The 23972-nt window shown below is 44.8% G+C and overlaps 2 long non-coding RNA genes across 2 annotated transcripts in view; one reads left to right on the forward strand and one right to left on the reverse strand.

Annotated features, from left to right (window-relative positions):
- Nucleotides 1–11752, reverse strand: part of LOC105740510 — a 47750-nt gene extending 35998 nt beyond the window's left edge. Inside the window, exon 1 of the long non-coding RNA XR_001116547.2 lies at nucleotides 11655–11752. This is a non-coding gene — a long non-coding RNA (uncharacterized LOC105740510). The remainder of the gene's footprint in view (nucleotides 1–11654) is intronic.
- Nucleotides 9253–18979, forward strand: LOC105740509. The gene is made up of 4 exons (XR_001116545.1): nucleotides 9253–9426; nucleotides 11195–11501; nucleotides 16448–16573; nucleotides 18392–18979. It is a non-coding gene; the product is annotated as an uncharacterized LOC105740509 (long non-coding RNA).
- Nucleotides 18980–23972: the final 4993 nt, after the last annotated feature.

Consider the following 23972-nt stretch of genomic DNA (forward strand, 5'->3'; position numbering starts at 1 on the left):
GGGAGACCAGGCATAAGCCACTGCACCTAGCTGGTATAGTGTTATTTGAAGTGGACTTGGATGAGTTGTAAATGTATATTGCAAACTCTAGGGCAACTTCTAAAAAAGTAAAAAAAAAAAAAAAAAAAAAAATGGATATGCTTAGAAAGAAGAGGAAATGGAATATAAAATGTTCAATTAAAACACAAAAGGAAGAAAAAGAGTAGAAGACAAAATAAGAACAAAGAACCAGGACAACTTATAGAAAACAACAATAAATATGGTAATATTCATTCACCTACATCAATAATCACTTTGAATATCAATGGCCTAAATGCACCCATTTTAAAAATAATTATTATTGTTATTTTATTATTATTTTGAGACAGGGTCTCACTCTGTCACCCAGGCTGGAGTGCAGTGGCACAACCACGGCTCACTGCAGCCTTGACCTCCAAAGCTTAAGCAATCCTCTTACTTCTGCCTCCAGAGTACTTGGGACTACAGGTGCGCACCACCATGCAGGGCTAATTTTTTATTTTTCATAGAGATGGGGGTGTCACTGTGGTCCCCAGGCTGGTCTCAAACCCTTAGATGCAAGTGTTCCTCCTCCCTCAGCTTCCCAAAGTGCTGGGATTATAGGTGTGAGCCACTGTGCCCAGCCTAAACGCACCCACTAAAGGACAGAGATTGTCAAAGTGAATTGAAAAACAAGACCTGATTACATGTTGTCTACAAGAAACAAACTCTAAATATAAGAATCCAGATAGATTTAAAGTAAATGTATAGAGAAAGATATAACACAGTAACAGTAATTAGGAAAACAAGGATAGAGATATTACTTTTGGAAAGAATAGACTTCAGAGCAAGGAAAGTTATCATGGATAAAGAGGGCATTATACAATAATAAAGAGAGAAATTCTCCAAGAAGAAATAACAACCCTTAATTTATGCTCCTAACAGAGCATCAAAATAGGTGAGGCAAAAAGCAACAGAACTGCAAGGAGAAGTAGATGAATCCACTATTTTGGCTGGAGACTTCAATACCCTTTTATCAAAAGTGGACAGATCCAGGAGGCAGAATATAAGTAATAATATAGTTGAAGTCAATGACATGATCAATCAGTTGGATATAATGGACATCTATAGAAAACTTCATCCAACAACAGCAGAATACACATTCTTCTCAAGGTCACATGGAAAGATCACCTGAGGTCAGGAGTTCGTGACCAGCCTGGCCAACATGGTGAAACCCCATCTCTACTAAAAATACAAAAATTAGCCTGGCATGGTGGCACATGCCTGTAATCCCAGCTACTCAGGAGGCTTGAGGCAGGACAATTGCTTGAACCTGGGAGGCAGAGGTTGCAGTGAGCCAAGATCACCCCATTGCACTCCAGCCTGGGTGACACAGCGAGACTCTGTCTAAAAAAAAAACAAAAATAAAAACAAAAAACAAACAAAAAAAAAGTTCACCAAGATAGCATTCTGGGACATAAAGCACACCTTAACAAATTTAAGTGAATAGAAATCACACAGTGTCTGCTCTCAGATCACAATAGAATTAAACTAGAAATCAATAACAGAAAGATAGCTGGAAAATTCCCAAGTACTTGGAGATTAAACAATACACTTCTAAATAACATATGAATCAGAGAAGAAATTCCAAAAGAAATTTTAAAATATTCTGAACTAAATACAAGTGAAAGGACAGCTTATCAAAATGTGTAGATGCACCAAAACAGTGCTTAGAGGGCAAATTATAGCATTGAATGCAAATATTTAAAAAGAAGAAAGCTCTAAAATCAATCATCTAAACTTCCTCCACAAGAAACTAAAAAAAAAGAAAAGCAAATTAAATCCAAAGTAAGCAGAAGAAAAGACATAAACATTAGAGCAGAAATCGAGATGCAAGTGAAAACAGAAAATTAACAGATAAATCAAGAAAACCTGATTTTGAAGGTTTGAAAAGCTGATACTTTGAAAGCATAAAGAAAATAAAAGGCAGGCAAACTAAGAATAGGAGAGGACATAAATTGTTAACATCAGAAATGAAAAAGGGAACATCACTGCAGATCTTATGGCCATTAAAAGAAACATGAAGGAATACTATGAACAACTCTATACTCACAAATTTGATAACCTAGATGAAAGAGACGTTCCTTGAAAGACACAATCTGCTAAAATTCACGTAAGAAGAAATAGGCAATCTGAAGGCTAGGCACAGTGGCTCACACCTGTAATCCTAGCACTTTGGGAGGCCAGGGCTGGCGGATTGCCTGAGCTCCGGAGTTCAAGACCAGCCTGGGCAACATGGCAAAACCCTGTTTCTACTAAAAAACAAAACAAAACAAAATTAGCCATGTGTGGTGGCACGTGCCTGTAATCCCAGCTACTTGAGAGGCTGAGGCAGGCGAACCGCTTGCACCCAGGAGGCAGAGATTGCAATGAGCCGAGAATAGGCCTATACCTATTAAAGAAATTGAATAATTGAATTCACAATTAATAATCTTCCAAAACAATAAGCACCAAGTCCAGATGAGTTCACTGGTGAATTCTAACAAGCATTTTAAAAGGAAATTTTATCAATTCTTTACAATCTCTTTCAGAAGATAGAAGCAGAGGGAAAACTTCCTAACTCATTCTATGAGGCCAGCGTCACCCTAATACCAAAACCAGACAAAGATATTGCAAGAAAAGAAAATGTACAGACCAATATCTCTCTTAAACACAGATGTAAAAATGCTCAAAAAAAATTAGCAAATAAAAGCCAACAATGTGTAAATTATACACCATGACCAAGTGTAATTTATCCAAGGTATGCAAGTCGGAGTCAACATTCAGAAATCAGTTAATGTAAATGTAATGTAAATGTAACATAAATGTAATGGAAAACCTATCATATCAATAGACTAAAGAAGAAAAATCGCATGCTCATCTCAATAAATGCAGAAAAACAATTTAATAAAATTGAATGCCCACTTATGGTAAAAAAAAACAAAACAAAACCACTCAGTCAACTAGGAATAGAGGAGAACTTCCTCAACTTGATAAAGAATATCAATAAGAAACCTACAGTGAACGTCACATTTACTGGTGAGAGACTCAGAGCTTTTTTCCCACTAAGATCAGGAGCAAAGCAAGGATGTTTCCTCTCACCATGCCTTTCAACATTGTACTGAAAGTCCTAGCTAACACAACAAGACAAGAAAAGGAAATAAAAGCTCTACAGATTGGAAAGGAATAAGCAAAACTGTCTTTGGTCACAGATGGCATGATTGTCCATCTAGCAAATCCAAAAGAATCAACCAAATGCTGTTGGATCTAATAAGCAATTATAGCAAGTTTGCAGGATATACGGTTAATATATAAAAGTCAATTGCTTTCCTATACACCAGCAATAAACTAGTGGAATTTGAAATTAAAAACACAATACCATTTACACCAGCACACCCAAAAGATGAAATACTTAAGAGATAAATCTAATAAAATATTTACAAGCTTTATTTGAGAAAAACTACAAAACGCTGATGAAAGAAATCAAAGAACTAAATAAATGAAGGATATTCTATGTCCATAGATACAAAGACTCAATTATTGTCAAGATGTCAGTTCTTCCCAATTGCTCTATCGATTTCATATACTGTCAATCCCAGCAAGTTACTTTGTGTAAATCAACAAACTGATTCTAAAATTTATGTGGAGAGGCAGAAGACCCAGAATAGCCAATACAGTATTGAAAGAGAAAAACAAAGTTGGATGACTGACACTACCCGACTTCAAGACTTACTATAAAAAGTAATCAAGATGATGTGGTATTGGCAAAATAATAGACAAATAGATCAATGGAACAAAATAGAGAGACTAAAAGTAGACCCACATAACTATAATGGACTGATCTTTGGCAAAGGAGCAAAGTCAATACTATGGAGAAAACAGAGTCTTTTCAATACATGGTGCTGGAACAACTGGACATGCACATACAACAAAGTGAATCTGGACACACACTCAACTGGACATGCACATACAACAAAGTGAATCTGGACACACACTCAACTGGACATGCACATACAACAAAGTGAATCTGGACACACTCAACTGGATATGCACATACAACAAAGTGAATCTGGACACACACTCAACTGGACATGCACATACAACAAAGTGAATCTAGATACACACTTTACACCATCCACAAGAAGTAACACAGTGGACCACAGACCTAAACATAAGATGTAAAACTGGGAAACTCCTAGAATAACATAGGAGAAAACGGAGATGACTGGGTTTCACAATGACTTTTAGATACAAGACCAAAGCCACTATCCATGAAAGAAAGAATTGATAAGGTAGGCTTCATTAAAATTGAGCATTTCTGCTCCATGAAAGACACTGTCATGAGAATGAGAAGGGAAGCTACACACTGGGAAAAAAACATTTGCAAAAGACGTGTCTGTTAAGGAATTGGTGTTCAAAATTCACAAAGAACTCTTAAAACTCAACAATAAGAAAAAGAAACCTGGCCGGCACGGTGGCTCACACCTGTAATCCCAGCCAGCACTTTGCAGGCTGAGGTGGGCGGATCACCTGAGGTCAGGGGTTCGAGACCAGCTTGGCCAACATGGTGAAACCCCATCGCTACGAAAAATACAAGATTAGCCACATGTGGTGGCAGCTGCCTGAAATCCCAGCTACTCAGGAGGCTGAGGCAGGAGAATCACTTGAACCCAGGAGGCAGAGGTTGCAGTGAGCCGAGATTGTGTCATGGCACTCCAGCCTGGGTGACAAGAGTGAAACTCCGTCTCAAAAAAAAAAAAAAAAGAAAGAAAGAAACCTGATTAAAAAATAGACAAAGACCTTAACAGACACCTCAGCAAAGAAGATACACAGATGACAAAGCATATGAAAAGATGCTCCACATCATATCATCAGATGTCATCAGGGAAATGCAAATAAAATCGACATTGGGATACCATTACATGTCTGTTGGAATAGCCAAAACCCAGAACACTGACTGCACCAAATGCTGGCGAGGGTATGGAGCAGCAGAAGCTCTCATACATTGGTGGTGGGAATACAAACTGGTACAACCACTTTCAAAGACTTCAGCAGTTTCTTAAAAAAGTAAATATACTCTTACCATATAATCCAGCAGTCATGATCTCTGAAATTTCTCCAAAGGAGTTGAAAACTTATGTCCATACAGAAACTTGCATACAGATGTTTATAGCAGCTTTATTCATAATTGCCAAAACCTAGAAACAAACAAAGGTCCTGCAGTAAGTGAAAAGACAAACCATGGTATTAATACATCCGGAAAATGGAATGCAATTCCATGCTAAAAAAAAAAAAAAAAAATGAGCTAACAAGCATGAAAAGGCATGGAGGAACTTACATGCATATTATTAAGTAAAAGAAACTAATCTAGGCTGGACGTGGTGGCTCATGTCTGTAATCCCAGCACTTTGGAGTCCAAGGTGGGTGGGGAGGTCACCTGAGGTCAGGAGTTCGAGACCTGCCTGGCCAACATGGGGAAACCCCATCTCTACCAAGAATACAAAAATTAGCCCGGCATGGTGGCACATGCCTGTAATCCCATCTACTTGGGAGGCTGAGGCAGGAGAATCACTTGAACCCGGGGGGGTGGGGAGGCGGAGGTTGCGGTGAACCGAAATGGTGCCACTGTACTCCAGCCTGGGTGACAGAACAAGATTCCGTCTCAAAAAAAAAAAAAAGAAAGAAAGAAAGAAAAGAAGCTAACCTTAAGCTACACACTTTATGATTCCAACTATATGACATCTGGAAAAGGCAAAACTATGGAGACAGCAAAAAGACCAGTGGTTGCCAGGAGTTAGTGGGGAGGGAGGTATGAACAGGTGGAGCACAGAGGATTTTTAACACAGTGAAGCTACTCTGTATGATACTGTAATAGTGACACATGTTATCATACATTCGTCCAAAGTCACAAAATGGACAACACCAAAAGTGAACCCTAATGTAAACTATGGACTCTGGGTGATAATGATGTGCCAATATAGGGTTATCAATTGTAGCAAATGTATTTAATACCACTCTGGTGGGAGACAGTGATCGTGGGGGAGGCTATGCATGTGTTGAGGCAGGAAGTATATAGGAAATTGCTGTACCTTCTGTTCAATTTTGCAGTGAACCTAAAACTGCTGTAAAAATTAGAGGTTTTTTTTTTTGTTTGTTTGTTTTTAAAGCTTGAATCTGGGCAGCCCTCTAAATATAACCACCATTTTACAAAAAATCTAGAGGACAGAGGAATTGTAACCATATAAACAAAACATACAGGCGCGTTCAGCAAAATCTACACTGTGGTTAACACTATAGGACAAGTGACCCAGTTTCTTCAAAACAATATTAACAAACAAGCAAACAAAAATGCAAGAAAAAACACTGACAGAGAAACCTATAGACAGGTCTTAAGGGACTTATCCACCAATTACAATATGGGAACCTCTTTTGGGTCTCAATTCAAATAAAGAAAACCAACTTTTCTTAATGTGTAAGAAAATCTTGGAAATATGAACAGTGACTGAATAGTCAATGATATTATGGAATTATTGAATTCCTGTTAAAATATTTTAAGTGGCCTAATGATCTTATGGTTAATGTTTTCTGGAGACTCTCTGTCTTATTGAAATAAAGAATAAAGGCTGGGCATGGTGGTTCACACCTGTAATCCCAGCACTTTGGGAAGCCAAGGTAGGAGAATTGCTTGAGGCCAGGAGTTCAAGACCAGCCTGGGCAACATAGCAAGACTTCATTTCTACAAAAAATTAAAAAGTTATCTGGGCATCATGGCACATTCCTACAGTCCCAGCTGCTTGGGAGGCTGAGGTGGGAGGATCACTTGAGCCCAGGAGTTTGAGGCTGTGGTGAGCTATGATGGTGCCACTGCATTCCAGCCAGGCACAGAGTGAGGCCAGCTCGAAAGATAAGTAAATAAATAGAAAATAAAGTATAGGTACCTATGATATCTGGGATTTGATCTAGAATAATTCAGGGTGTGAAGGGGATGGTGATGGTCATGAGTTGGTAATTAATAAAGCTAGGTAATGGGAATTCCTGGAAATGTATTCGAATATTCTTTTTACTCTCATACAGTTGAAATATTCTACAATGGAAGGACAAAAAAAGAAAAAAAGAAGAGAAAAGAAAACCCAATCGAGTCTGTGGGTTTGAGAGATGGGTCCCTGAGGAGGGATTCTGTCCAGGTGGGACTGTTGCCATGGGAAGGTTTGGGGAAAGTTATTTAGCTCTCTTTGCCTCTATTGTCTCATTTGTAAAATGGGGATTGGATAACAGTGCATTCCTCACAGGGCTGCTGTGAATACTGAATGACTAAATATACGTAAATCAGGTATAACAGGGCCTTGCACATCATGGTAAGTGCCATATAACATTTGCTATTAAAGCATATTAAGCACCCTGAAGTACCTTGTTGCATCAACCAAAACTAAATCTCTACAGAACCCCACAGCTCACAGACATCACCTCGGTTGAGCCTCATGATAGCCCTTGGAGATAAACCTTCTTCTTACTCTCATTAGGCAGATAGGGAAACTGAGACACAGTCCATGGAGATGCAGCTAGTTAGTGGCCAAACCTGCACCAGGGTTAGGTCTCCTGACTCCATCCCGAGCCCTTTGGAGGCACCAACACCGCCCTTCAGGGGATGAGTCAGAAGCTGAAATTAGATCTTTAGCTTTGTGTGATCAAAAACTTCATTTTGTCTCTTTGCCTGTTGTGACCAGCACCCCCTCCCTGGGTAGGGGATGGTAACCAGACTCAAATGGAGCTAATGGGTGTCTCTTAGTCCCAGTCTCGGCAAAAGGATGGCACAGGGCCTAGGCAACCCTTCGCCTCAGAGTTTGGCCCCAGTCAGGCCTCCCTCCTGTGGCCAAGGAGTTTGTCGCAGCTAAACACTGGGTGGGCCTGAGCATGGGGCTGCTGGCGGGGGCTAAGGAAGTAAAACAGACAGGAGCCACTCCAAGGCTGTAGCTCAGGATGGAGGGCTCCTCCAGTCTCCAGGGAGCCAAAATGCAAGTCTAGGATTTCAAAACTAGCCTCCCACAAAGGGAGAAGTCCTTGGGCTGCAATAGCATTGTTCTTGTTTGCAATTTCCTTTCCAGGAATAGGCTTAGGGGGCTCTGGGATAGTTGAATGTAAAATAATAACAATGATGAAACCTATGATTTGTTGAATGCTACATGTTGCATGAAGCACAATGGACATTTTTCTCACTCGGACATTCCTTATTCACAATATACTGTGAAGTAGGCATTTGTTTTTATTCAAACAACACAGAAGTTTAGAAAATAAGTCATGAAAGTCTCCCTCCACCATCACCACCACCAGACCTGCCCTCCAGAGGTAGCCATTGTTTACAATCCTTGTGTATTCTTCCTGACATTTGTCTAATTTAATCAACATTATATATACACACCCACTCGTGTGTGTGCATATGTATATGCATACACACAGTTTGTTTGTTTTTATAAAAGTAGGATTATACCTGATTCAGCAACTTGCTTTTTCCATGTATGCATTTTTCCCAATCCTATGCATATAAATATATGAGACTACAAGGAAATTTGAAATAAGCAAAGACGATTACAGGGTTTCTCCAAGAGAAAACTATTTATTGTTGAGCGCAGACCCTCTGGATTATCTGATTCCAGCCTTTGGGCTAATTTACTGCTCTGTAAGTTTTAGGGAACAGAGGACACACAGTGACCCTGAATTGTGGACCCGCAAATGAGCTCCATCCCCTTCCTACATGGGGCAAAAGCCAGATCATTGTGACCACTTGAAAATCAACATTCCATAACCATAAACACATCTGTTCTTTGGATTCTTCTTTGAATCAGTTGTAACATCGCTGGTTCACTCATTCACAATAATAACGTGCTCATTTTTATCTATTTTAGAATCATGATTTTTAACTTGTTTTAAAACCATTTTTTAACAGCACGCATTATTTTCTCTTTGTATAGATGGTGAAATCCAGACTTTGAAAGATTGAGCAAATTGCCCACAGCAACACTGTTGGTAAATAGCAGAGCTTGGATTCAAGCGCGGGTCTGCAATCCTGCTTGTGCAATTTCAAAGGAACGGATACTGGGTACCTTCCAGGTACTAGACCAAACATTTAGGGTATGTTAATTTGTTTAACCCTCCCCTCAACCTATGAAGTGAGTGTTAGCCCCACCCTTATAGAAAAGGCAACTGTGCCCAGAGCGGTGGAGGACTGGGCTCCAGGACGCAACAAAAGCCGGGTGCACAGCAGCCTGCATGGCACCAAAGCTGAAGCCCTGAGCTGCTCTGCGGTGCTACCCTTTGTCCCTCCAGACTCTCTTTTCCTTTATCTGTTTGTCAGTAAACTGAAGCCACCACAGTTTGTCATTTGGATGATTATTGGTAAGATAACCTTGCCCAGAAACTTTGGTTTCTGGTTTTGAAAGGAGCAAGAGGGAGTGGATGCATTTCCCAGGGGTGCCATAACAAACTACCATGAACTGGGTGGCTTAAACAACAGACACGTGTGCTCTCACAGTGTTGGAGGTTAGAAGACCAAAGTCAAGGTGTTGGCAGGGCCGTGCTCCCTCGGAAAGCTCTGGGAGAGAATCTTTCCTTGCCTCTTCTAGTTTCTGGAGTTTGCTGGCAATCTCTGGCATTCCTTGGTTTACAGACACACTACTCCAGCCCTCCCTCTTCCCGTGGCATATCTGCTGTGTGTCCCTGGGTGTCTTCATGTCATCCTCTTTCTGTGTCTGCTTGTCTCTGTGTTTATATTTCCCTTGTTCTAAGGACACCAGTCATATTGAAGCAGGGCCCACCTAAGGGCCTAATTTTAACTTGGTTAAATCTGCAAAGACCCTATATCCAAATCAGGTCACATGCCAAGGTCCCAGGGGTTAGGACTTCAATGAATCATTTTGGGGGTTGAGAGAGTAACACAGTTCAACCCAGATCAGGCAGCAGATTGAAGTTTAGCCTCTACCAAGATGAGCTCTAAGCATGCCAGTCTCACAAACAGCTCCGTGGAGAAGGGGCGCTGTAGCCTCACAGATTTGGAAAAATCCTTCATGTTAGACGCCCTGGTGGTAATTCACAGGTATCATGAGCATGGTGACACGCTGGAAAGGACTGCAGCGAAGAAACCTGTTGACTCGAAGTTGGCATTTCCCAAACTTATTTGAGCATGGGAGCTGCGGGGGTGTTGTGGTGGTGGTGGTTTTAACAGTGTTCTGTGGAACACACTTGGGGACACTCACATAACCAGAGCATGACTTTGAAGCCAGGAAGGCGTAGACTGGCATCGCGACTCTGCTATTAACCGAATATGTGACCTTGGGCCATGAATTTCCCTCTCTGAGTCTCGATTTCCTCATTTCTACAATAGGAATGAACATTTCTAATCAATTACTGAGGGATAAGTTCACTGCTAAAACAAACAAACCCCAAAAAGCACAATGGCTGGGAAACAATAGGGTGTAAGTTCATTTTCTTGCTCAGGACAGGGCAGGGAACATGCTGTCTGGGCAGTGTTTCTCACACAGTCATTCGAAACCCCAAGGCGACAGATGCTCTGCTGTTTTCAGTTTGTAGCTTCCAAGGTCACGGTGGGGTTGCCCCTGTTCCATCCAGGCAGAAGGGTTGGAGCTTGGAGACTGCCCTGGCAGGTTTCTAGGGCGAGGCTCTGGAGTGGAGCAACCCACTCCACTGCTCACATTCCACTGGGCAGAACCCGATCCTAGGGCTGGACTTCACTGTAAGGGGGTGGGAAAATTAGCAGCTATTTCCTAGCAGGAACTCAACCCTAAAGGAAGGAGAAGTACACCCTTGCAGTGGACACCTAGCCTTCTTCTAGTTTCTTACAGTTTATTCTACTTTGCGGGTGTGTTCTGAGGGTTAAATGAGGCTTTTCACATAGGCAGCGTCCTTAGTATCACACACAACTAAATACGTGGCCAACAGTTTGAAAATGGAAAAAGATATGAATGGGAAGCGCCTTGAAGGATGAAATAGGAGACAGGCTCTGGTGCACAATTCAAGTGTGGGCCCCCCGCCCCTTTCTTACCCAGGCACCCTGGTGGCCCCGGTCTGGTGTGTGGTAGGGAAAGGGGAGTGAAATCCTCAGGGTGTCATTCAACCTCAGCAGCTTCTTCCCCTGCTTCCTTTCCAGCCAGATGGAGAAGCTGCAGCTCCAGAGTCTTGACAGCCTCACAGCTTCCAAGGCAGTGGCCCCGCGGGGTGCAAGCCCCACCTTCCTGCAGTTGCAGAGCCAGCTAAGAGGTGGGCAGCACGCCAGGCCCCGTCAGCAGCCCCTGGAGCACACACCAAGTGCAGATGCTCAGGAGGCTCGGGGGAAGGAACGGGGTTTTCACCAGAACACCACAGGCAGGGCCTCCCAGCAAAGGCCTCCAGATGCTGTGAAAACCTACGGCTTGTCCTCCTCCCGGCTTCCCAGGTTACCCAGCCACAACACACCGGTGAGAACCATCTCAAGACCTCCCCACTTTTGGGCTCCCTTCCCCTGACTCATCGGTCGGCAAGGCACCAAAAGGGATCAGTAGAGCAAGGCCCCTGCCTTCAAAGAATGCATGCATTTTTTAACTTCATATTAATTATTGAAAAAACTGTACCTCAGATCACACCCCCAACCTCTCAGCATGAACAAGCTCCAACAGACTTCTCCCAGCAGCCCCTCCCGCCTTTCTCTGCATGTAGGTCGGCTTTTCAGAGCTGCCATCAATGTGGACATAAAGCCCTGCTTTCCACACTCCTCACTCCGCTTTGTATACACTTTCCCATGCATCTGGGTCAGCCTGGAGCTGAGTATTTCACAGGGCAGCAAAATATACAGAAGGCATATTTTGTTTTAGAATCTTAATACCCAGAACATCTGGGTAATACTCAGACAACTGGAGAGATTCTTGCTGACGCTGCAAGTCTCCAAATACAGTCCCTCACAGAGAGAAAATGCTATATTTTGCATCTGTACCTAGGCACATGGGTTTTCTCAAGCCTAGTGGACTTCGGAGTGTGACAGTTAGCGATTTCTCCCCGGGAAGTGGCATGACCTGTAGGAGTTACTGTTGGCTGCAGCTGCTGGTGCAGTCCAAATTATTTATTGGTTTTGATTCGTGCACCGTTCCCTGCGTAAATTAAAATGTGACATTATTACACCCTCTGACAGCCCATCGGTGACCTTTAGCACTCTCCCCGCCTCTGTAGCCATTATTCAGCATAATTTGACTGGTTTCAGGCAAGTTGGGAGGGTGGGAAGGGATGGGTGGGGGCAGGGGAAGGCAGAGTCCAAATTAGAAACAGATTTAAAGAGCATTTGCAGGGAATTAGGCAGCGGGCCAGGCGCGCTTGCTGGCAGCATGTGTAACCCCTCTTTAGGGACTGTCAGCTCCTCCCAGGTTTCCACAGCGGATGTCTCCAGGCCGGAGCACAGCTGGGTTTCAGTTGTCAAACCCACAGCCAAGACATCTGAGAAGCGGGTGGAGCATCCATGTGCACACATGTGTCTGCACCCGGCCACATGCACACACACTCGACCCTGAGGACACTCCCAGCACAGCTCCACACATCCACACCTAAGACAGCACACTCAGGACATAGACGGATACAGGTGCACGCAGAGAGAGTCAAGACAGACACACTCACACAGGTGCACAGGCAGACTCCACTTGTGCCCTGCTGACACTTTCTAAGAGGGATTCCAGAGCAGATTTCCTAATCCATCCTTCCTCCCTCCACCTCAAGTCGGGCTGTGTGACTTGAGTTAGCCCCTCGACCTCTCTGAACCTCTGTGTCCTTAACTGTAAGAGTGAATAATGGCAGCTGCGATGGTCCAAATGGGATAATGAAGAAACATGGTGTACACTCTGCAGCTTTGTTCGGATGTGGGACAGGGTGAGCAGGATGGTGGCCACGATCGTGAGGAAAACTGGTGGTGACGGTGAGGAAGACAGCAAACCTTTGGCTCATGGCCTTTCTGGAGGGGACATAAAGCACTTTGCAGTCGTGCTGCTTACTTTGATGAAAAGAATGAGAGGCACCCACATGGGGAGAGCAGGGCAGAGTAGGAGCAAGGCACCCTCTCCCCAGGGCCCCTGCGGTGGGGTGGGGGACAGCAGTCAGCACCAGCCTGCACAGCTCTGGGCACCTTGCTGCTCAGGAAGCCTGACCCTGAGGCCTGGTCAGCGGGCCGCCCCGGAGGCCTTGGGCTGGACTGACGTGGCACTGAGGCTGCAACTACTCTCCTAGCTGTGCCCCGCCACTGGCCCTCGTTGCCCTGCTTTCCTGCCACAGTCCCTCACGGGAGCTCGGCCTTCACCCTACTCTGGGCGCTCCTCCTCCCTCTCCTCCAAGGCTTCCCTCCAGCCATCCGAATTCCCAGAGCCCCACCCCTCCCTAAGTCCCTCCAGCCTTCAGATGGATCCAAAAGAACCCTTTCCTGGGAACCTACCGTGCACAAATGAGCCCTTGTTCTGGGTGCTGTGGGCAGGGGGAGGGGGGACCGGTGGTCGGAGACCAGTTGGATGTCTCCCCTGCCCTGGGGACATTCACAAGCCAGTGAAGGGATGAGCACGAAACCCCATGGGGACCCGGTCAGAAGATGCCAGGAGAGGGCACAAGCACCGGGTAGACTTTGGGAGGTGCAAGGCCAAGAAAGCGTGTCCTACTGTGCAGATCAAAGCGCTCTGCACCAAGTGACCTGTCACGGAGAGGAACGGAGTGGGTGGCACCAGCACCCGAAACACAGTGCCGCATGGAGCTGGCCCATGGACAGCTGCGCACCTCAGAGTGAGCAGTGCCAGAAGCCAGGTGGATTGGGGGTGGAGGGCTGGGGGAGAGACATGAGGCAGGAAGCAGTTAGGCACCGAAGCAGGAGTTTCTGGACCTTTGGTCAACAAATATTCAAGGAGGACCTACTTGCGCTAAGTGCTGGAAATGCAGTGATGCGTAAAACACAGAGCCCGCTTCGTGGAACTTAGCTTCAAGAGAGAACACCTGACATGCAAACAGGCAATGCCAGTGTCGTGGGATGTGTGCTCCCCAGGAAATGGGCTAGGCATGTGGCACTTGGGGCACAGAGGGACCATCTAATTCAGACAGGAAAAGAGGAGGCTTCTGGAAGATGTGGACAGGAACCCAGGCCGTACAGGGAGCTCAGGAGAGCTGCCAGGCAAAGGGTAAGTGGCGGGGAAGGAGAGAGATGAAGGCTTGAGAAGTAAACAAGGGTCAGATCATCCCGGCAGGTCTCCGCTGGCTCACTCACTCTCACTCACATCTTCCATTCCGCAAATGGTATGAGCAACCATTTCACAGGTCCTGTGCTGGGTGCAGAGACTGCGACGGTGAGTAAAGCAGACACGGGTGGATTGGACAAAGGTTGTAACTGGGAATGGAGAGAAACCGGTAGATTTGAGAGATCACAAATCAACTATTTGGACGACGGTGGTGACAGAGAGGAAATGATTTCAGATGATTCTCAGGTTTCTAGCTGGGTGCCTGGTTGGAAAAGATGCCCCTTCCTGAGGGGGAAACACAAAAATGGCAGCAGGTTGAGGGACCTGGGGGACACACCGACAGTGATGAGTCTGCATTGGTCTTGACTGTTTGCAGGGCTGGGACAGGGCCTAGGTGGAAGCTGATGGCCATCCAGATGAGAACAGATCCCCAGATGAAGATACAGGGAGCAGTGGCAAGAAGGTGGCAAGAGATTGGCTGCCCGAACCCCAGTTAAGAGGAGTAGGGTTTAGGACAGAATTCCAGCCCGAGCTGGGGAACTAGAGTGCTGAAGGCAAAAAGCCAGCTCATTCCAGGTGCTTCAGGTACCAGGATTGTGACAGCAAAACAAATGCCAGCCCCTTCTTGCTGGTGGACTGGTCAGGCCCAGCTGCAGGAACCCTCTGACTTAAGCTTACACTCTTTGAAACCCCAGGCATTTGACCTACAACTGGATTCCCTGAAATACTGCCATGTTGATGAAGTCCAGGCTGACTGCTTAAAATAAATACTCACATTCAGGCTGAAATTGAAGCCCGGGAACAAATGAGAATAGATAATCAATCAGAGATGGAAAGAAAGCATTTTCTATGCTAACGTGGACCCCCTTGGGAGGGGCCTCATTTGAACAGGGAAGTTTCAGAAGTGTATACCAAAGAAAGGCTATTTAATCAGCAAATAGGACAACGTGGAAGGCAAACCTAGAGTGACTGGGTCATGATTTTTCCTGCTAAAAAGCAGGTGGACGCTCATAACATGGGCGAGATCTCACACAACAGGACAGAAAGGCTATGGGTGGCCAGCTGCAGGAGTGCCCTTCTCAGAAGCACAGTCTCCTCCCCTGCACATCACGGTGCGTGTCCTGCACTGGCACCTCAGAGCTGTCCGCCCTGCAATTCACTGTGGCACAGGGCACAGCGCCAGGGCTCCTCCTTCAATCCCAGGGCCATCCTTATCCAGCAAGTCTCAGCTCGGCCGGTCTTCTAAGGCTGGCGACGAGGTAACTGAGAGGGAAGTGACTTGCCCCAGATCTCCAGTTTAATGGTGGCAAAGCTGAGATAAGAACCCTGGTCTCTGAGTCCAGCTCTGACGCTGCTCCCCATTTGTGCTGTGAAGAGGAAGAAGAGGAACTGCGAGCAAACTCAAGCTCATGCGTCTATGTTTCTCTCCAAACAGAAAATTCTTTATTCCTTGTCATCAATCTCTATCACTCTCCAAGGAATAGATCTATCTCGAGTCATGATTAGGATGTATTTTGTGTATGCAGAAAGAATATTAGAGAAATTACAATAGACAGAGGTGTGGATTCGGTGGCATAAATACGTCGCACTTGTGGTTAACCGCCAAGTGAAATTTTGGCCTAGTTCAATTTATTTTAAGATAAAAACTACTTTTGTAAGCCAGACGAGGTGGCTCACACCTGTAATCCCAACACTTTGGGAGGCCAAGGCAGGCGAATCATTTGAGGTCAAGAGTCCAAGACCAGCCTGACTGACATGGTGAAACCTGGTCTCTACTAAAAATACAAAAAAAATTAGCGGGGCGTGGTTGTGCATGCCTGTAGTCACAGTTACTCGGGAGGCTGAGGCAAGAGAATCGCTTGAGGGAGGCGGAGGTTACAGTGAGCCGAGATCACACCATTGCAGTCCAGCCTGGGCAACAGAGCAAGATTCTATCTCAAAAAAAAAAAAAATATATATATATATATATATAATTTTTGTAATACATACCCTATTAAAAGTATCACTGATTGATTTTTAAAAATAAAAAGATTCTTTAAGTATCACATAATTGGATTCACAAATAGATTTGCATTAAAATATTCAACTGAATATTTTCCATTTCAAAAACAATAAAGTAAATGGAAAAAGTATCTTTAAAAGAATCACAAAAGTATCTCTTTATCTCTTTTCAGATGCTGGGTCTGGGACAGCTCCACTGGAACCTGAGATGACCTGAGGGTGTCCCAGTGATATAACATATGAGGAAAGCAGAAACAACTAAGAAATAGACTCTGAATGTGGCAGATTCTAGAACTGAAGTGAGCAGCCAGGACTTGCCTGACATGCCCACTGGGAGTACAGTGCTAGCAGCCTGAGAATAGAGCCCAGCCGCCTCGCCACCGGGATGGGAGTGGGCCCGGCGGACTTCCTGCCTTTTGGTCAGACAGACTGCCTTCCTGAATTACTAGCTCCAGGAAGTGTGGTGAGGGGTGGGGGCGGGTGGAGAGGTTGCACGTGTCACTTACCACCCCCATACGGCCCTCTTCCTGACTGTCGCCTCCCTTCCTCGCTTACAGACCAGTTACTTAATCTGCCACATGACGAGATGGTATCTGGGATCTCTAACGGCTCTGAAATCCCACAATTCTGTAACTGGTCTTAGATACAAGGCCAGTAGGAGATAGGCAAACCCTGGCCCCGCCCCGCAGTTTGCTCCATGCGATACACAGTTCACAGCGAGTGCTAGCAGTAGGGGAAGAAACAGTGGCTGCTCTTGTTGAGCACTGAGCCCACATTGAGCAAGGTGATGTGTGTTTCTAGGCATCGTCACATTACATGCCCATGTGGGTGTTCCTAGCGCCAGTCAGAAGATACAGCTTAAACAGGTGGAGTAAGTTGCCCAAGGGCCAGCCCCAGTTTCCCTGAATCTCATCATGCTGGACGCTGGACTATTTCTGGAGGTTTAAGGCTGAGAAAATCTCAGTCCGTAACCCTCACACTCCTCCTTACACTGGTGTCCCTGGGAGAAATCTCGACATTACTCCCAAGCTCGCCTCTCCCCAGAAGCAGGATGATTTGTCTGACTCATGAGTCTGGGAGAAAGCCCGCACCTGTGGGGCTCAATCCCCCTGACTCTTGGAGCAGAAGGCGGCCTTCTGTGCTGGGCCCCATCCTGGGGGAGGTCCGCAGCTGGCCATCTGCGCCAGGCCCTAGCAGATAATAAAGCCTATCTGTCCCAGGCGTGATGTATTAGCAAGCCTGCCTGGCCATACCTGAAGCTGCATTTTCCTCCAATTTGCCGAGAAAGGGGACACTTTCTCTCAGTTGGTTCTGGACTCTGAAAGAAGGGTGTTGTTATTCATCGGGCTTCCTAGAGCCCCACCATAGGGACACCTGGTGCAGCCCCAAAGGGAGGGATGTCAGTAGGTTTAGGGAGGGAGACATCTCAGAGCCAGAAGAGACCTTCCAGCAGCCCAGCAGAAATATATTGAAGCCACACAGGTGACTGTAAATTCCCTAGCAACAATATTAACAAATGGAAAGAAGCAGGGAAAATTAATTATAATAATACATTTTACTTAGTTCAATAGAGCAGATGATCATTTCAATATGTGCTCAGAGTGCAGGTGTGGCTAATGGCTTCTATCATGGACAGTACAGCCTTAGGTTCTCCTACGCCTGAGGGGGTCTGCTCCCTTTGACAATGTCCCAGTGCAAAGACTTCCAGGTGTGAAGAGGTCTCAACTTTCCGAATCACTCCATTTACGTGGTGAGAATTTCTGGTTGTTAGAAATACCTCATCCTCCATTGGCCCCCATCCTCCACTCAACTTGCTTCCATCTCTCTGAGAGACAGCCAGAATGGAACACATTCGTCTAGAAAGGTCCTCAGTCCTCTTTGAAATGCCTATCTCCTGTCTTTCACAGGCTGCTGCCTCCCTGAGTCATTGCCCAACATTAGTATTCTTCGGTGGGACAAAGCTTTGGTGTTTTTCTCACTTGAGAAACAGTTATATTTATAACTGTTGCAGACATCTGTTGTTTTTTGACTACCCAGCATCCAGTCTTCCTAATTTAGAAGAACCCCAAAATAGGTGAGAAGTATGACCCCGCTTCCGACCCCGCCTCCTGTCACAGAGGTGGGAGAGGAGCAGATCTTCACTTTCCACACCTCAAGGTGCTCAGCCAATCACCCGTTCATGCCTGAGACTGTGAATCCAATAGGACAGTACAAGGACATGGAGATGGTCAGAGCTGATGTATGATGGTGGCAGCAGAGCTGAGAATCCAGCGGAGAGGCAGCAAGCATCCCAGGGATCCCATGATTAAGAACCAGCTTCTGTGGTTTAGAAGCAAGGCACCAACTGGTATGAGAAGCACAGACAGATGGTGCCCTGGGAACACTGGCTGTCACGTGCTGGAGGAGGTTCCTCAGCAAGTCACCTTCCCTCTATGGACCTCTGTTGGAAAGACGGCATAAAGATCATTCCAGCTATGATTCCTGAGCTTTTAATATATTCTTTCTGATGATTAAGAAATATATCTATCGAGCATGGCAGCTCACACCTGTAATCCCAGCACTTTGGGAGGCTGAGAAGGGCGGATCCCGAGGTCAGGAGTTCAAGACCAGCCTGACCAACATGGTGAAACCCCGTCTCTACTAAAAATACAAAAATTAGCTGGGTGTCGTGGCGTGCACCTGTAATTCCAGCTACTCAGGAGGCTGAGGCAGGAGAACCGCCGAACCCGGGAGGCAGATGTTGCAGTGAGCCAAGCTCCAGCCTGGGTAACAGAGCGAGACTCCGTCTCAAAGAAAAAAAGAGATATATCTGAATGTGACATGGAAAAAGGCGCAGAGTATCAGACAGATATTTTACTACAGATCTTGAAAACAGCTCTCCAAAACTAACTCCAGATCCACCTTGGGGTTCTCAACTCCACATGGTTTTCTAAAATTGAGACCAAGACTAAGATGAAGAGCTATGCCTCGCCCTGATGCTGCCAGGACTACTGTTCCCATGGCTACCTTGAGGCGCAGCCTGAGGCCCTGGGTGTGTGTGGTGGCAGAGTACAGCAGAGGACTTGGAGTCAAAGCAGTCTGGATCCTCATCGCAGCTGGGCCTCCTGATGTTGGTGGGCCCTGGACAAAGGGTTTTCATTTGCTGGGTCTCAGTTCTCCACATGGACAACAATGCACTGTATGAGTTTTAAGGTTCTTTTCAGTTCTGACTCTCTGTGACTCTGAATCCAGTAGGAGCTATTATTTCCTTGATTCCTCCTTACTGTTTTCTTCCCTTCTTCTCTGGCTTCTGTATTAAAACTTTATATGTTTATGAATGGATAATCAAAATGTGGTATATCCATATCATGGAATAGTATACAGCCATGAAAAGGAATGAAGTACTGATGCATGCTACAACATGGAAGAACCTTAAAAACACTAGGCTAAGTGAAAGAAGCCAGTCTCCAAAGACCACATGTGGTATGATTTCATTGATATGAAATGCTCAGAATAGGCAGATTTATAGTGACAGAAAGTACATTAGTGGCTGCCAAGAGCTAGGAAGAGATGGGGAGTGACTGTCAATGAGTACAGGATTTCTTTGGGAGTGATTAAAATGTTCAAAAGTTGATTGCAGTGATGGCTGTACAACTCTGTGAATATATGAAAAACCCTTGAATTATACAATTGAAATTGGTGAGTTGTATGGTATATGATTGTATCTGAATAAAGCTATTTAAAAAGCAGGGAAGAAGTTTAAGAGAAATCCAATATATTTTAAAGCTCTGCTCATGGCATTGGAGGCTAGCCTTGAAAATTAAATCCACTCACAGTCCAACAATTCTATGTTGTTTCAGTTTTTAAATTTTTCCCGGTCAATTAACCATTATTAAATTGATTCATTTGAATGTAACTACTTTAAAATCACCCCTTCTCAGAAGATCTAATTAGCAGTCTAATGGGATCAGAAAAAGGAAAAATGGGATCTGCCAAGTTTCTATGCTTGATTCCAGAGAGTTCATTGAGGTAGTTTCTCTTTTCTCTAGACTCTTGTTAGATTCTAATGGAAATCCTACCTGAAGAATTATTATAGAACAGTGCAGCTCATACTTTAATGTGCACACAAATAACGTGGAGATCTTGTTAAAATACAGATTCTAACTTAGGAGGTCTGGGGTGGGGCCTTGGGGTCTTGAACTTCTGACAAGCTCCCCATCGATGCTGATGCTGCTGGCCCATGGACCACACTGCAAGCTGCCAGGCTCCAGAACACTGTCTAATATGACTACTGGGCACTTGCAATGTGGCTAGTCTGAGTAGGGATGTAATGTACGTGAATGAATGAGAGAATATAAGTGATGTCAGTGTGAAATATATAATAGTTTTCCAAGACTTAGTACAAAAAAAGAACATGAAATAATTTTTATATTAGTTGCACATTGGCATAATAATATTCTGTGCTGGGCACAGTGGCTCACGCCTGTAATCCCAGAACTTTGGGTGGCTGAGGCAGGCGGATCACTTGAGACCAGGAGTTCGAGACCAGCCTCACCAACATGGCAAAACCCCGTCTCTACTAAAAATACAAAAATTAGCTGGGCATGGTGGTGCATGCCTGTAATGTCAGCTACTCGGGTCGCTGAGGCACAAGAATCGCTTAAACCCAGGAGGTGGAGATTGCAGTGAGCTGAGATCGTGCCACTGCACTCAAGCCTGGGCAAGAGAGCAAGACTCTGCCTCAATAATAATAATAAAAATATTCCAGACACATTAGATTAAATAAAATGTATTATTTTTAAAATTACAAGTTTTATTTGTGAAAGAGACTGGTAGCACCCCTCTCTCAATTATTCAACTCCCCTTTTTCCTTAATAACAGATTTCCAGCTGGGCAAATGGTAGCCACATGGGATAAAGACTATATTCCCCAGCTTCACTTGCAGCTAGGTGAGACCATGTGATATAGTTTGGACATTTACCCCAGCCCAAATCTCCTGTTGAATTGTAATCCCCATTGCTGGAAATGAGGCCTGGTGGAAGGTGTTTGGACCATGGGGCAGATCCCTCATGGCTTTTGGTGCTGTCTCTGTGATAGTGAGTTCTCACGAGATCTGGTCATTTAAAATCATGTGCTCCCCCTCCCCCTGCCCACTCTCTCTCTCTCGCTCCTGTTTTCTCCATGTGAAGTGCCTGCTCCAGCTTTGCCTTCTGCCATGACTGTAAGGTTCCTGAGGCCCCCACCAGAAGCAGGTGCTACCATACTTCTTGTACAGCCTGCAGAACCATGAGCCAACTCGACCTCTTTCCTTATTATAAATTACCCAGTCTTGCATATTTCTTTACAGCAATGCAAGAACAGCCTAATACACTGTGTGACTAATCACTGCATGAAACGTAGGGAGAGAGAGTTGTGTAGCTTCCAAGAACCTTCCTTAAGAGATTACATCAGTTCACCCCTTGCCTTCTTCTTCTTCATTCCTTCCTCCATCCTGCTGACTAGAATGAAGAGATGTTGTCATCTTGGACCATGAGGTCAAGGCCATGAGTGGACCAACAGGATGTAAATGTCATGAGGGCAGGGATTTTTGTCTGTTCCCCACTCCCCAACTGCAGTGATCCCAATACCTAGTTGGTGCTAAATAAATGTTTGCTAAGTGAATGAATGAATGAACAAGCCTGGGAGTCCGATACTGGGGAGGCAACGTCAGCCCCAGACCACTCACCTGGACTTTTACGTGAGTGAGAACCAAACTTCTACCTTGTTTAAACCAACCCTAATCCTATTAACACAATTTTTAAAAGTCCTATAATTGTTTCATGCCATATAAAGTTTACCTAAAATGTTAAGCTAAACCTCGGTAAATTGAATCACATTTCCAATGCATTGCGATATTCATTTTTTAATGTTGTGGATTATTTTACAGAGCCAAAATCCATCCACTTGTATGTTTAATAAGTTGAGGTTTTAGTAATTTGGGTGTCTAAAACCAAAATACACTTCCAAGAGTACTTTCTTACTAACAATGCAAAGCACTGTAAAAATTTAATCCAGCAATGATTTTCTTAAAAGCCCTAGAATGTAATATAAGTGTTATTAGAAATGTAATATAAGAGTTAGTATCAAAGGCAGCATCTTATAAGATAGAGATGAGCTAATTTCCTTTCCCAACTCAGGGAAAATTTTCCATTTTCATTCTGTGCCCATTACACTTCACTGCTCTTAAATTGAATAGGAATTTTACATCGGAGAGGTTAGGAGTGGCAGATTTTAAGCAAAAACAAGTGTTTTTTGCTTTTTAAGAAAAACGTTTCATTTCATTCTCTCAAGTTTTCAGCCCTGCTGACCTCTGAGAAGAATTACACCTTTATACATTGCTTTCTTAAAGGAAAAAAAAAAACTTTGAAAAAAAAAGGACTTGATTAATTAACTTTGGTATGCAAACAGGTGGGGGTAAAAGTTCAGTCAACACTGTGCAGAGCGCCATGTCCTCATCTCCTATTCTCGGGAGAACAAGAGGAGCCGGCAGGATTTCACTGAACCCAGAGAGGGCAGGCTGGACTACTGGCAGGGCTGGGGGTGAGGGTGGAAAGAGGCAAACAGAGAGACCAGGATGGACCAACCCTAGGTGTTTGCACTTGAGACCTTTCTCAAGGGCAATGAGAGTTACTATCACCTGTCACAGGAGGACAAAGAGGACACCAACGTGATGTTTCACCCTTCCTGTAGCCTGGAGGCCTTGTTCTTCATTCCAGACTCACTGGGCTGAGGGCTTTGAAGTCGCAGAGGCCAAAAATCAGCTGTGGGTCATGTTTGTCTCATGAGTGGTCACACGCTGACACGCCAGCGAATGCCAGCTTCCACTGGAGGCTCCTGGGCCTGCAAGGCTCTGTTCTGTGACACAAGAGGAATTCCGGAAGGCCACTTGACTCCAATACAGCATCCTTACTTGCCACGCCGTTACCCTTACAGGCTGGAAGCCTCATGTTTTCCATGAGCCCATTGCCTGGGTATTTCTGATCAAGGAAGCTTTTTATCAGAAGGCATCTGATACCTAAGTTTCCTTTTAGTTGAAAAAAAAAAAAAACTTTTCTCAAAATATACCATTGGTACAGATTTTCAGAGCTGAATTCCAAACAGAACTGAGTAACATGCCTTTAAACAACGTGTTTAAAAACTCTGGAGTCACAAGATACATTTAATGACTGACTTGTGATATCTTGGAGAAGACAGAAATTCTGGAAGGGAGACGAGACATAAATAGCATTAAAGTGCAAGAGATAAGAATGTATATAGTGAGATCCATCTGCGAGGCTAAAAACACAGGTGCCAAGCAAAGAATGCCAAAGGATGGAGCTGGGAAGACCAGCGGAGAAGGCTCTGGCCATGAAACTGGACATCGGCCTACTGTGAGTGGGGAGCCATTGATGATTACAGAGGCCGAGCAGGACAGGACCAGATTTGTTTCTTGAAACAAATCAAACGGCAAAGTGGATAAATGGATGGTGCAGAGAGCCACGAGAAGCAGCTACTGGAAGGGCACAGATGCAAAACTCGGAGCAGGCAGGATCATGGAGCTGCTCGGAAATGGTGGCTACTTTGATGGTTGCTGGTCCTGAGGTGGAGGGAGCAATTCTGAATCAGAGGACGTTCAGGTTTCTGGCTTGCGACCTTGGGAGATGGAGAAGAAAGAACGGTTTGAGAGGTGGAGGGTGGAGA

Source organism: Nomascus leucogenys, chromosome 11 (assembly GCF_006542625.1).
Source record: "Nomascus leucogenys isolate Asia chromosome 11, Asia_NLE_v1, whole genome shotgun sequence".
NCBI lineage: Eukaryota > Metazoa > Chordata > Mammalia > Primates > Hylobatidae > Nomascus > Nomascus leucogenys.